Here is a 13,697-nt window from a genome sequence, read left to right as displayed (position 1 = left end):
AACGACATTCTATACAGAAGATATTCGAGGGTGCATATCATTTATAGCTTGGCTGTATTTTAATCGACAATATAGAACGTTTATTAGACTATTGTCGGAGCGGATTAAAATACTCACATAGGATCATCTGGCCATGACTTATTAACTCTATGCACCTCTAATTGCGGATAAGTTTTGGATATTTTGAAATATTTTAATATTATTTTGAATGCGCTTGACTTGACAACTTTCGGTCATTTATTAAATATATATATATAATGTTGAGCTTTCACATAATGAAAATGGTTTATTATTTGGTTATCATTGCTTACTCATTATATTTTAATTGTATATAAAATTTTGCAATTAATAGTCAAAATGAAAAATATATGTATTATTTGGCAATAATGGGTGGATAAGAAATTAGATTTTATATAATTTATTATTATGTAGTGAAGTTTTATTAGAATAACTATATAGAATATACGTATATGAAAAGAGATTTTTATAATGTATTAATTATTATGTTCTTATGCTTAGAGTTTAAACGTGTTATTATTTGAATTTTTCTTATTTGTCTAGGTTGCATATATAATATATATATATATGTTGGAAGGGATATGGACCAATGGATTATTCACGGACAACAGACAGGCTTAAACCATATAAGAATATGCAGCATTGAAAGGATTTTGAGGAATCTGTGCGAATTATTTCGGAAGTTTATTTGGTAAGTTTATTATTTTGATAAGTTAATTAATGAATTAAAAGTTTTATTTAATTATATCATATATTTATAAAATATATATTATATATACATATATATAATATATGTATTCATGTATAATATTATGTATTTTATATGTATTTAATATTTAGTATTTTAATGCATTATCTTTTAAATTTTTATTAATAACTACATATGTATTTATACTAATAATGAGGGTGACAAGTCTGTCCGAGCTTGTTTCGCGGTTTAATTCTTATTAATTTTTACATATGGTATTACGTATAGCGCTGTCTCTCTCACTCGCGCGAGTCACCCGATAGTGCGGTCTCTCTCACTTTCACGTACTACTACCTATTGAGGTCTCGTGTATAAATTTCGATAGATGCAGTCGGTTAATTATATATTTGAGGAGGCATATTTGTAGTTTGTTATTGAAATGTATTTCTAAGGAATTTTATTAATAAATATATTTTTATTTTTCCGTATAGCGTTTTCGTTAGGTGATGAAAATATTGGGGCACCCGGTGGACAACCAAGTGGAGGCTATGTTTATAGGGTGACTTATTATTCTGCATCCAGCAAAGAGTTACGTATAAAATTTTATTCATAATAATTTCTTGACATTTCTTTATTATTTAGTTATTGTTTAGTAATTATTATTTAATTTAATATATTTATTGTTGAAATTTAATATATTAATATTTGATTTATTATACTTCTTTTACTATTTGATTTCTTTTACTCCTATATAATTATATACATTTATAAAATATTAAACCTTTTTAATATAGTAATTTTGATCAATCAAACTTTTATAATGATAATAGATTCTTGTATAGATTGATTTTTTAGTACATTTTTGTTAAGTTAATTTTGCATACGGCCAAATATTATTTGATTATTATTTTCAGTTGCTGGGACTTGGAATTCTTGCTACTTATTTATAACAAGCTGTCTTACGTTATTAGGAAGAGGCTAAATAATATATATATATAGGATCATAAAAAGTGTGTAGGTATGTATTATATTTTGAATGGTTTATTTAATAATTTCTATAGTAGATTTTCTTATACATTTATTATATTTTTCAGGTATCAAGACTCTGAGGAAAATCACTTCCTGATAGTGAACATATACATATATTTACGGGAACTCAACGAGAACCAAAAATTAAAATAATCTAGGATTTTCAAAGGAAATTCTTGCTTGATTAATTATATTTTATTCATTAATTATATTTTATTCATTAATTATATTTTATATATATATACTTTATTAATTTTATTAAGAAATGTTTAGATCATTAATTTCTGAAAGAAGCTTGTTACTTTATAAAAGATTATTATTTAGTTATTGGCCATTTACATTTTGTAATTAAATAGTCAAAGTTAAATGTTATTCAGTAATAATTAGAATTTTATACAGACATATTTGGCCAATGGTATTAATGTACAGTAAAGATTTATTATAACATTTAGAAAAATATTTATTCAAGGAAAATTTATTAATTTTGTTTCTCATGAATATAAAAAATATATATATATATTGTTAATTATTTTATTACTAATTATTATTACTGATTTTTAGAGCGTATTGTTTTAGTAACAATTATTATTCATGGGCATTAATTTTTTGTTTGACTTGGTACATTTATTTATTGTTTCATATTCTTATATGTACGTAGAATGTTAACTTTATAACTTTCCTTTTGTTATTGATGATTCTTTATAAATTTTCGTATTAATATTTTATGTGGCTCACTTTCGGAGCATTTGTTAGCATTTTTACTGTAGATATTTATTACAAAATATTAATTAATTATTTGATTTTCAGGTTTCAAAATTTATAATCGCTGCATCTCTTTTATGACAACCGAACATACTGTTTATTAAAAAGATACGCATGGGCTCAAAATCATTTATTAATAGAATTTAGGTGAGTATCGTTTGATAAAATATTTTGATTTATGCCTTTTCCTTTGTAGTAAGCGCATATACACGCATAGGGATATCCTTTTTTGGTTATATGTGATAACGGAATAATATGAATATTGAGTGAATATCTATATATATTGGTTACATATAATATAAAGTGGATTTATAGTGATTATATATAATTACAAGTAAAGATTATATAAGATACGAAATTCTTTATACTATTCTTCGAAACAAATTATATTTTATTCGTTAAGAATTATTTAAATCATTTTCTTTTTAAAAGAAGCTTGTTATTTTACAAAGGATTATTATTTAGTCATTACTGGTCATCTGTTTTTACATTTTAATTTTATAATTAAATAATCAAAGTAAATATATTTATTATTTGATAATAATTAAACCTTTATATATATATATATGTGTTTTTCATTGTTTATTGATTTATGTCTTTATTTGTCTAAATACTAATTAATTATATTATTTTCAGGTTTCGGGATTTATGGCTATGGAAATTTTCCCATGCCAAATTTACCAGTAGAATGTAAAGGAACGCACAAGAGGCTATAAGACCAGTTACCGACGGATTTGTTCGTATACCAATTTATACGAAGTCTTGTTGCAAATGATTTGCTAAGAGTTTTTCTTGATAATAAAATTTCGAATAAATTTCTTTTCTTAGTAAAGTTAATTATTAAGATAAATATCATTATATACGACCAGTACCAGTACTGCTAATTCATTGTAATATCTTTCTGGCTATATACCACATCAATCAATGTATTGTATTAATATGAGATTATGGCGAATATATATATAAATATATATATATATATATATATAGTATTTTGCTATTGATTTATGAAATTTCATAAGCGATTTTAAGGTGATTGTATGAGGCTTTTGCAGCTTTATTAAAATTGCATAAATAATAATTATATATATATTGAAATTCTTTTATGATTATTATAAATGACTGTTTCAAAGAGCCTATTACTTTTTCTTGATTGATAGATGTGTATAAGTCCAGCTTTCGGTTAGTACTGGTGGTTACTAGTATTTTGACTACATGAGAACTGATTATTATTAAATTGATGTATATATATATTGATTATATATAATATTATGGCGCAAATATATAGTGATTATATATAGTATCGCGCAAAGATTATATAGGATGAGAGAATAAGTAGGGATTATACTTTTATAAATAAGATTTTAAATTTTTCGTTGCGGGACGTAACACTGGAGATATCTCACACCGGGACCTTTGGCCGTAAGCGGAATATATTCTGATACAGATCTGGAGAAACTACGAAATCACATAATGTTCCCAGCCGAAAAGCCAGCTTTACTCAATGCCGTTGCTAGAGGACTAACTGGCCATTCCATGAACACTGAAGGAATCTCAGTGTACAACTTGCTGGATGAAAATTCTTTAAATAAAATTGTCGAAAGTACAGCCTCGCGAATCTGGAAGGGATTCATAAATTTTGGATCAGCAACCGCAGGACTCGTCGGAATCTTCATGATTATTCGCCTAGTAAAATTAGTCATTGACACAGTCATCCATGGATACGCTCTTCACACTGTGTATGGTTGCAGCCTTCATCTACTAGGAGCTTTATGGAGCTCCCTCGCGAATTTGCTGCTCCATATGGCACGGGAATCTTCTAGAAAATCTGGAGATGATAACCGAGACAACCAATCACCTGGCGGAGGAACAACCACGCAAACCTCCAACATCGATCCCACTGCACCTGCGGAAGTAATTACTCAACAACCTCCACCAGCCAAACCTCCAAGGACAATGAAACCTTGCCACGAAGAAATCACCAAAAACGTAAATATACCTATATCATATACAAACCTAAGAGACCGCTTAAACACCCTAGATGAAAATATTTAATCTCCCTAGACCAAAATCCTCCGAAAACAATCGGATTTTGTTCTTATTAGGGGGGAGGTGTTACGTCCCGCAACGAAAAATTTAAAATCTTATTTATAAAAATATAATCCCTACCTATTCTCTCATCCTATATAATCTTTGCGCGATACTATATATAATCACTATATATTTGCGCCATAATATTATATATAATCAATATATATATACATCAATTTAATAATAATCAGTTCTCATGTAGTCAAAATACTAGTAACCACCAGTACTAACCGAAAGCTGGACTTATACACATCTATCAATCAAGAAAAAGTAATAGGCTCTTTGAAACAGTCATTTATAATAATCGTAAAAGAATTTCAATATATATATATTTATTATTTATGCAATTTTAATAAAGCTGCAAAAGCCTCATACAATCACCTTAAAATCGCTTATGAAATTTCATAAATCAATAGCAAAATACTATATATATATATATATATATATATATATATATATATTTATATATATATATTCGCCATAATCTCATATTAATACAATACATTGATTGATGTGGTATATAGCCAGAAAAATATTACAATGAATTAGCAGTACTGGTACTGGTCGTATATAATGATATTTATCTTAATAATTAACTTTACTAAGAAAAGAAATTTATTCGAAATTTTATTATCAAGAAAAACTCTCAGCAAATCACTCTAAATAATGTAACCGTCAAAAACATTTGCAACAAGACTTCGTATAAATTGGTATACGAACAAATCCGTCGGTAACTGGTCTTATAGCCTCTTGTGCGTTCCTTTACATTCTTTTGGTAAAATTGGCATGGGAAAACTTCCATAGCCATAAATCCCGAAACCTGAAAATAATATAATTAATTAGTATTTAGACAAATAAAGACATAAATCAATAAACAATGAAAAACACATATATATATATATAAAAGTTTAATTATTATCAAATAATAAATATATTTACTTTGATTATTTAATTATAATATTAAAATGTAAAAACAGATGACCAGTAATGACTAAATAATAATCCCTTGTAAAATAACAAGCTTCTTTTAAAAAGGAAAATGATTTAAATAATTCTTAACGAATAAAATATAATTTGTTTCAAAGAATAGTATAAAAAATTTCGTATCTTATATAATCTTTACTTGTAATTATATATAATCACTATAAATCCACTTTATATTATATGTAACCAATATATATAGATATTCACTCAATATTCATATTATTCCGTTATCACATATAACCAAAAAAGGATATCCCTATGCGTGTATATGCGCTTACTACAAAGGAAAAGGCATAAATCAAAATATTTTATCAAACGATACTCACCTAAATTCTATTAATAAATGATTTCGTGAGCCCATGCGTATAATAAATAGTATGTTCAGTTGTCATAAAAGAGATGCAGCGATTATAAATTTTGAAACCTGAAAACGATATAATTACTTAATATTTTGGGATAAATAACCTACAGTAAAAATGCTAACAAATGCTCCGAAAGTGAGCCACATAAAATATTAATACGAAAATTTATAAAGAATCATCAATAACAAAAGGAAAGTTATAAAGTTAACATTCTACGTACATATAAGAATATGAAACAATAAATAAATGTACCAAGTCAATCGAAAAACTAATACCCATGAATAATAATTGTTACTAAAACAATACGCTCTAAAAATCAGTAATAATAATCAGTAATAAAATAATTAACAATATATATTTTTTTATATTCAAGAGAAACAAAATTATTAAATTTTCCTTGAATAAATATTTTTCTAAACGTTATAATAAATCTTTACTGTACATTAATACCATTGGCCAAATATGTCTGTATAAAACTCTAATTATTATTGAATAACATTTAACTTTGACTATTTAATTACAAAATGTAAATGGCCAATAATCACCAAATAATAATCTTTTATAAAGTAACGAGCTTCTTTCAGAAATTAATGATTTAAACATTTCTTAATAAAATATAATTAATAAAATATAATTAATAAAATATAATATAATTAATAAATAAAATATAATTAATCAAGCAAGAATTTCCTTTAAAAATCCTAGATTATTTTAATTTTTGGTCCTAGTTGAGTTCCCGTAAATATATGTATATGTTCACTATCAGGAAGTGATTTTCCTCAGAGTCTTGATACCTGAAAAATATAATAAATGTATAAGAAAATCTACTATAGAAATTATTAAATAAACCATCCAAAATATAATACATACTTACACACTTTTTATGATCCTATATATATAATATTTATCCTCTTCCTAATAATGTAAGACAACTTCTTATAAATAAGTAGCAAGAATTCCAAGTCCCAGCAACTGAAAATAATAATCAAATAATATTTGGCCGTATGAAAAATTAACTTAACAAAAATATACTAAAAAATCAATCTATACAAAATCTATAAAAGTTTGATTGATCAAAATTACTATATTAAACAGGTTTAATATTTTATAAATGTATATAATTATATAGGAGTAAAAGAAATCAAATAGTAAAAGAAGTATAATAAATCAAATATTAATATATTAAATTTCAACAATAAATATATTAAATTAAATAATAACTACTAAACAATAACTAAATAATAAAGAAATGTCAAGAAATTATTATGAATAAAATTTTATACGTAACTCTTTGCTGCATGCAGAATAATAAGTCACCCTATAAACATAGCCTCCACTTGGTTGTCCACCGGGTGTCCCAATATTTTCATCACCTAACGAAAACGCTATACGGAAAAATAAAAATATATTTATTAATAAAATTCCTTAGAAATATATTTCAATAACAAATCACAAATATGCCTCCTCAAATATATAATCAACAGACTACATCTATCGAAATTTATACACGAGACCTCAATAGGTAGTAGTACGTGAAAGTGAGAGAGACCGCACTATCGGGTGACTCGCGCGAGTGAGAGAGATAGCGCTATACGTAATACCATATGTAAAAATTAATAAGAATTAAACCGCGAAACAAGCTCGGACAGACTTGTCACCCTCATTATTAGTATAAATACATATGTAGTTATTAATAAAAATTTAAAAGATAATGCATTAAAATACTAAAGGTACATAATATTATACATGAATACATATATTATATATATATATATATATAATATATATTTTATAAATATATGATATAATTAAAATAAAACCTTTAATTCATTAATTAACTTATCAAAATAATAAACTTACCAAATAAACTTCCGAAATAATTCGCACAGATTCCTCAAAATCCTTTCAATGCTGCATATTCTTATATGGTTTAAGCCTGTCTGTTGTCCGTGAATAATCCATTGGTCCATATCCCTTCCAACATATATATATACTATATATGCAACCTAGACAAATAAGAAAAATTCAAATAATAACACGTTTAACCTCTAAGCATAAGAACATAATAATTAATACATTATAAAAATCTCTTTTCATATACGTATATTCTATATAGTTATTCAAATAAAACTTCACTACATAATAATAAATTATATAAAATCTAATTTCTTATTGCCAAATAATACATATATTTTTCATTTTGATTATTTAATTGCAAAATTTTATATACAATTAAAATATAATAAGTAAGCAATGATAACCAAATAATAAACCATTTTCATTATGTAAAAGCTCAACATTAATTAATGTATGTATATATTTAATAAATGACCGAAAGTTGTCAAGTCAAGCACATTCAAAATAATATTAAAATATTTCAAAATATCCAAAACTTATCCGCAATTAGAGGTGCATAGAGTTAATAAGTTATGGCCAGATGATCATATGTGAGTATTTTAATCCGCTCCGACAATAGTCTAATAAACGTTCTATATTGTCGATTAAAATACAGCCAAGCTATAAATGATATGCACCCTCGAATATCTTCTGTATAGAATGTCGTTTTACAAAATATCTGAAAAATATAATAACTATATAAGACAAATATATTAAATTATTTAAATTATTAATAATTATAAATAATAAAGATTCTGATTTAATAAAACCAATAATGCAAAATAAAGCTTATAACTCTTTACTATGTGCAGAATTATAAATCTATATAACTACTAAATAAATTTCGTTATAACAAAAATTTACACATATATAACACACATGAAATATAAAGTTTAAATAATAATAATACAAGGTAATAAATATACATATTAATAATAATAATGAATGTATGGTCTTATAAAATTCATTATGCATGATTTTATTATTGAGACGACTAATAAGTCTCCTTATAAGAGCACAAGGCTAAGTCCAGCGTACCGCGTTATCTCCCCTATTACTTTGTTATCTCCCCTAATGTTTTCGACGTCCGTGCCGAGTCTTAATGCGAAAGGGACTCGCGAATATATAATGTATGAATATTATAAGGAGCGCCTTCTTATTGCAAGAGTAATAAATCATTACGAAATTATAAATTATAAAAGAATATATATATATTATATAATAAATTAATCCATATCATTAACTAATAAGATCCAACAGTAATACATTTTTTAGCAAACTTTCAAACCTTCAAAAGGGAAATAACAATATGTATAATACATATTTAATTAATAAAATAATGAAGATAAAATTTTTAACAATTACATTTATTAACTTTTACAAACAATATATATAAGTATATATATATATATATATATATATATATTCTATACAACTAACAAGTAAAGAATATATGAATAAATTATAACGAACGAAATTATTAAATCGATTTATAAAGCGTTATAAATTCACTCACCAAAAGATAAGCGACCCTCCGAGCTTCATCCGGTGCAGCTGCACATGAGCTCACTCAGCGATAAGATAAGGCCTGGCGCGACTGCCTGGCACGGCGAACACCTGCATCCGCTGATAAAACAGCTCGCCACATCCTTTGTTCCAAGAGCTGAATAATAAAAAGAATAATTAATACACTTTTATATTATAATGTAACACAATTATTATTAACAACTATCTAGACCATGCACCTATATGCACATACATATATATCATATAATTATTATATAGCAAATTGTAATTATAATGGTTTATAACACCAGAATTTGTTTATAACATTGTTAACTAGAACTATATAATTAATATAAAGAAAGTTAAAAATCAATTCTAAACGGAACATGCTAGAACGATCATTCACACTTCTATTAAAAGAGGTTGAAATTCTACATTAAAAAATATATGCATGCAAATTATTAAAATTCTGGTGACTAAAAACCAATTGTAAAAGCCTTACCTTTTGTAAAATGAATTAACGAGCTCGATGCATGGACAATACTGTTACGTCCCGCAACGAAAAATTTAAAATCTTATTTATAAAAGTATAATCCCTACTTATTCTCTCATCCTATATAATCTTTGCGCGATACTATATATAATCACTATATATTTGCGCCATAATATTATATATAATCAATATATATATACATCAATTTAATAATAATCAGTTCTCATGTAGTCAAAATACTAGTAACCACCAGTACTAACCGAAAGCTGGACTTATACACATCTATCAATCAAGAAAAAGTAATAGGCTCTTTGAAACAGTCATTTATAATAATCATAAAAGAATTTCAATATATATATAATTATTATTTATGCAATTTTAATAAAGCTGCAAAAGCCTCATACAATCACCTTAAAATCGCTTATGAAATTTCATAAATCAATAGCAAAATACTATATATATATATATATATATATATTTATATATATATTCGCCATAATCTCATATTAATACAATACATTGATTGATGTGGTATATAGCCAGAAAGATATTACAATGAATTAGCAGTACTGGTACTGGTCGTATATAATGATATTTATCTTAATAATTAACTTTACTAAGAAAAGAAATTTATTCGAAATTTTATTATCAAGAAAAACTCTTAGCAAATCATTTGCAACAAGACTTCGTATAAATTGGTATACGAACAAATCCGTCGGTAACTGGTCTTATAGCCTCTTGTGCGTTCCTTTACATTCTTCTGGTAAATTTGGCATGGGAAAATTTCCATAGCCATAAATCCCGAAACCTGAAAATAATATAATTAATTAGTATTTAGACAAATAAAGACATAAATCAATAAACAATGAAAAACACATATATATATATATAAAGGTTTAATTATTATCAAATAATAAATATATTTACTTTGATTATTTAATTATAAAATTAAAATGTAAAAACAGATGACCAGTAATGACTAAATAATAATCCTTTGTAAAATAACAAGCTTCTTTTAAAAAGAAAATGATTTAAATAATTCTTAACGAATAAAATATAATTTGTTTCGAAGAATAGTATAAAGAATTTCGTATCTTATATAATCTTTACTTGTAATTATATATAATCACTATAAATCCACTTTATATTATATGTAACCAATATATATAGATATTCACTCAATATTCATATTATTCCGTTATCACATATAACCAAAAAAGGATATCCCTATGCGTGTATATGCGCTTACTACAAAGGAAAAGGCATAAATCAAAATATTTTATCAAACGATACTCACCTAAATTCTATTAATAAATGATTTTGAGCCCATGCGTATCTTTTTAATAAACAGTATGTTCGGTTGTCATAAAAGAGATGCAGCGATTATAAATTTTGAAACCTGAAAATCAAATAATTAATTAATATTTTGTAATAAATATCTACAGTAAAAATGCTAACAAATGCTCCGAAAGTGAGCCACATAAAATATTAATACGAAAATTTATAAAGAATCATCAATAACAAAAGGAAAGTTATAAAGTTAACATTCTACGTACATATAAGAATATGAAACAATAAATAAATGTACCAAGTCAAACAAAAAATTAATGCCCATGAATAATAATTGTTACTAAAACAATACGCTCTAAAAATCAGTAATAATAATTAGTAATAAAATAATTAACAATATATATATATATTTTTTATATTCATGAGAAACAAAATTAATAAATTTTCCTTGAATAAATATTTTTCTAAATGTTATAATAAATCTTTACTGTACATTAATACCATTGGCCAAATATGTCTGTATAAAATTCTAATTATTACTGAATAACATTTAACTTTGACTATTTAATTACAAAATGTAAATGGCCAATAACTAAATAATAATCTTTTATAAAGTAACAAGCTTCTTTCAGAAATTAATGATCTAAACATTTCTTAATAAAATTAATAAAGTATATATATATAAAATATAATTAATGAATAAAATATAATTAATGAATAAAATATAATTAATCAAGCAAGAATTTCCTTTGAAAATCCTAGATTATTTTAATTTTTGGTTCTCGTTGAGTTCCCGTAAATATATGTATATGTTCACTATCAGGAAGTGATTTTCCTCAGAGTCTTGATACCTGAAAAATATAATAAATGTATAAGAAAATCTACTATAGAAATTATTAAATAAACCATTCAAAATATAATACATACCTACACACTTTTTATGATCCTATATATATATATTATTTAGCCTCTTCCTAATAACGTAAGACAGCTTGTTATAAATAAGTAGCAAGAATTCCAAGTCCCAGCAACTGAAAATAATAATCAAATAATATTTGGCCGTATGCAAAATTAACTTAACAAAAATGTACTAAAAAATCAATCTATACAAGAATCTATTATCATTATAAAAGTTTGATTGATCAAAATTACTATATTAAAAAGGTTTAATATTTTATAAATGTATATAATTATATAGGAGTAAAAGAAATCAAATAGTAAAAGAAGTATAATAAATCAAATATTAATATATTAAATTTCAACAATAAATATATTAAATTAAATAATAATTACTAAACAATAACTAAATAATAAAGAAATGTCAAGAAATTATTATGAATAAAATTTTATACGTAACTCTTTGCTGGATGCAGAATAATAAGTCACCCTATAAACATAGCCTCCACTTGGTTGTCCACCGGGTGCCCCAATATTTTCATCACCTAACGAAAACGCTATACGGAAAAATAAAAATATATTTATTAATAAAATTCCTTAGAAATACATTTCAATAACAAACTACAAATATGCCTCCTCAAATATATAATTAACCGACTGCATCTATCGAAATTTATACACGAGACCTCAATAGGTAGTAGTACGTGAAAGTGAGAGAGACCGCACTATCGGGTGACTCGCGCGAGTGAGAGAGACAGCGCTATACGTAATACCATATGTAAAAATTAATAAGAATTAAACCGCGAAACAAGCTCGGACAGACTTGTCACCCTCATTATTAGTATAAATACATATGTAGTTATTAATAAAAATTTAAAAGATAATGCATTAAAATACTAAATATTAAATACATATAAAATACATAATATTATACATGAATACATATATTATATATATGTATATATAATATATATTTTATAAATATATGATATAATTAAATAAAACTTTTAATTCATTAATTAACTTATCAAAATAATAAACTTACCAAATAAACTTCCGAAATAATTCGCACAGATTCCTCAAAATCCTTTCAATGCTGCATATTCTTATATGGTTTAAGCCTGTCTGTTGTCCGTGAATAATCCATTGGTCCATATCCCTTCCAACATATATATATATATTATATATGCAACCTAGACAAATAAGAAAAATTCAAATAATAACACGTTTAAACTCTAAGCATAAGAACATAATAATTAATACATTATAAAAATCTCTTTTCATATACGTATATTCTATATAGTTATTCTAATAAAACTTCACTACATAATAATAAATTATATAAAATCTAATTTCTTATCCACCCATTATTGCCAAATAATACATATATTTTTCATTTTGACTATTAATTGCAAAATTTTATATACAATTAAAATATAATGAGTAAGCAATGATAACCAAATAATAAACCATTTTCATTATGTGAAAGCTCAACATTATATATATATATTTAATAAATGACCGAAAGTTGTCAAGTCAAGCGCATTCAAAATAATATTAAAATATTTCAAAATATCCAAAACTTATCCGCAATTAGAGGTGCATAGAGTTAATAAGTCATGGCCAGATGATCCTATGTGAGTATTTTAATCCGCTCCGACAATAGTCTAATAAACGTTCT

The sequence above is a fragment of the Camponotus vicinus genome, unplaced genomic scaffold (genome assembly GCF_025532165.1).
Source record: "Camponotus vicinus isolate PSW18456_S1 unplaced genomic scaffold, iyCamVici1.0 SCAF_4, whole genome shotgun sequence".
In the NCBI taxonomy this organism is placed as follows: domain Eukaryota; kingdom Metazoa; phylum Arthropoda; class Insecta; order Hymenoptera; family Formicidae; genus Camponotus; species Camponotus vicinus.
Note: the sequence above shows the minus strand (reverse complement) of the source record.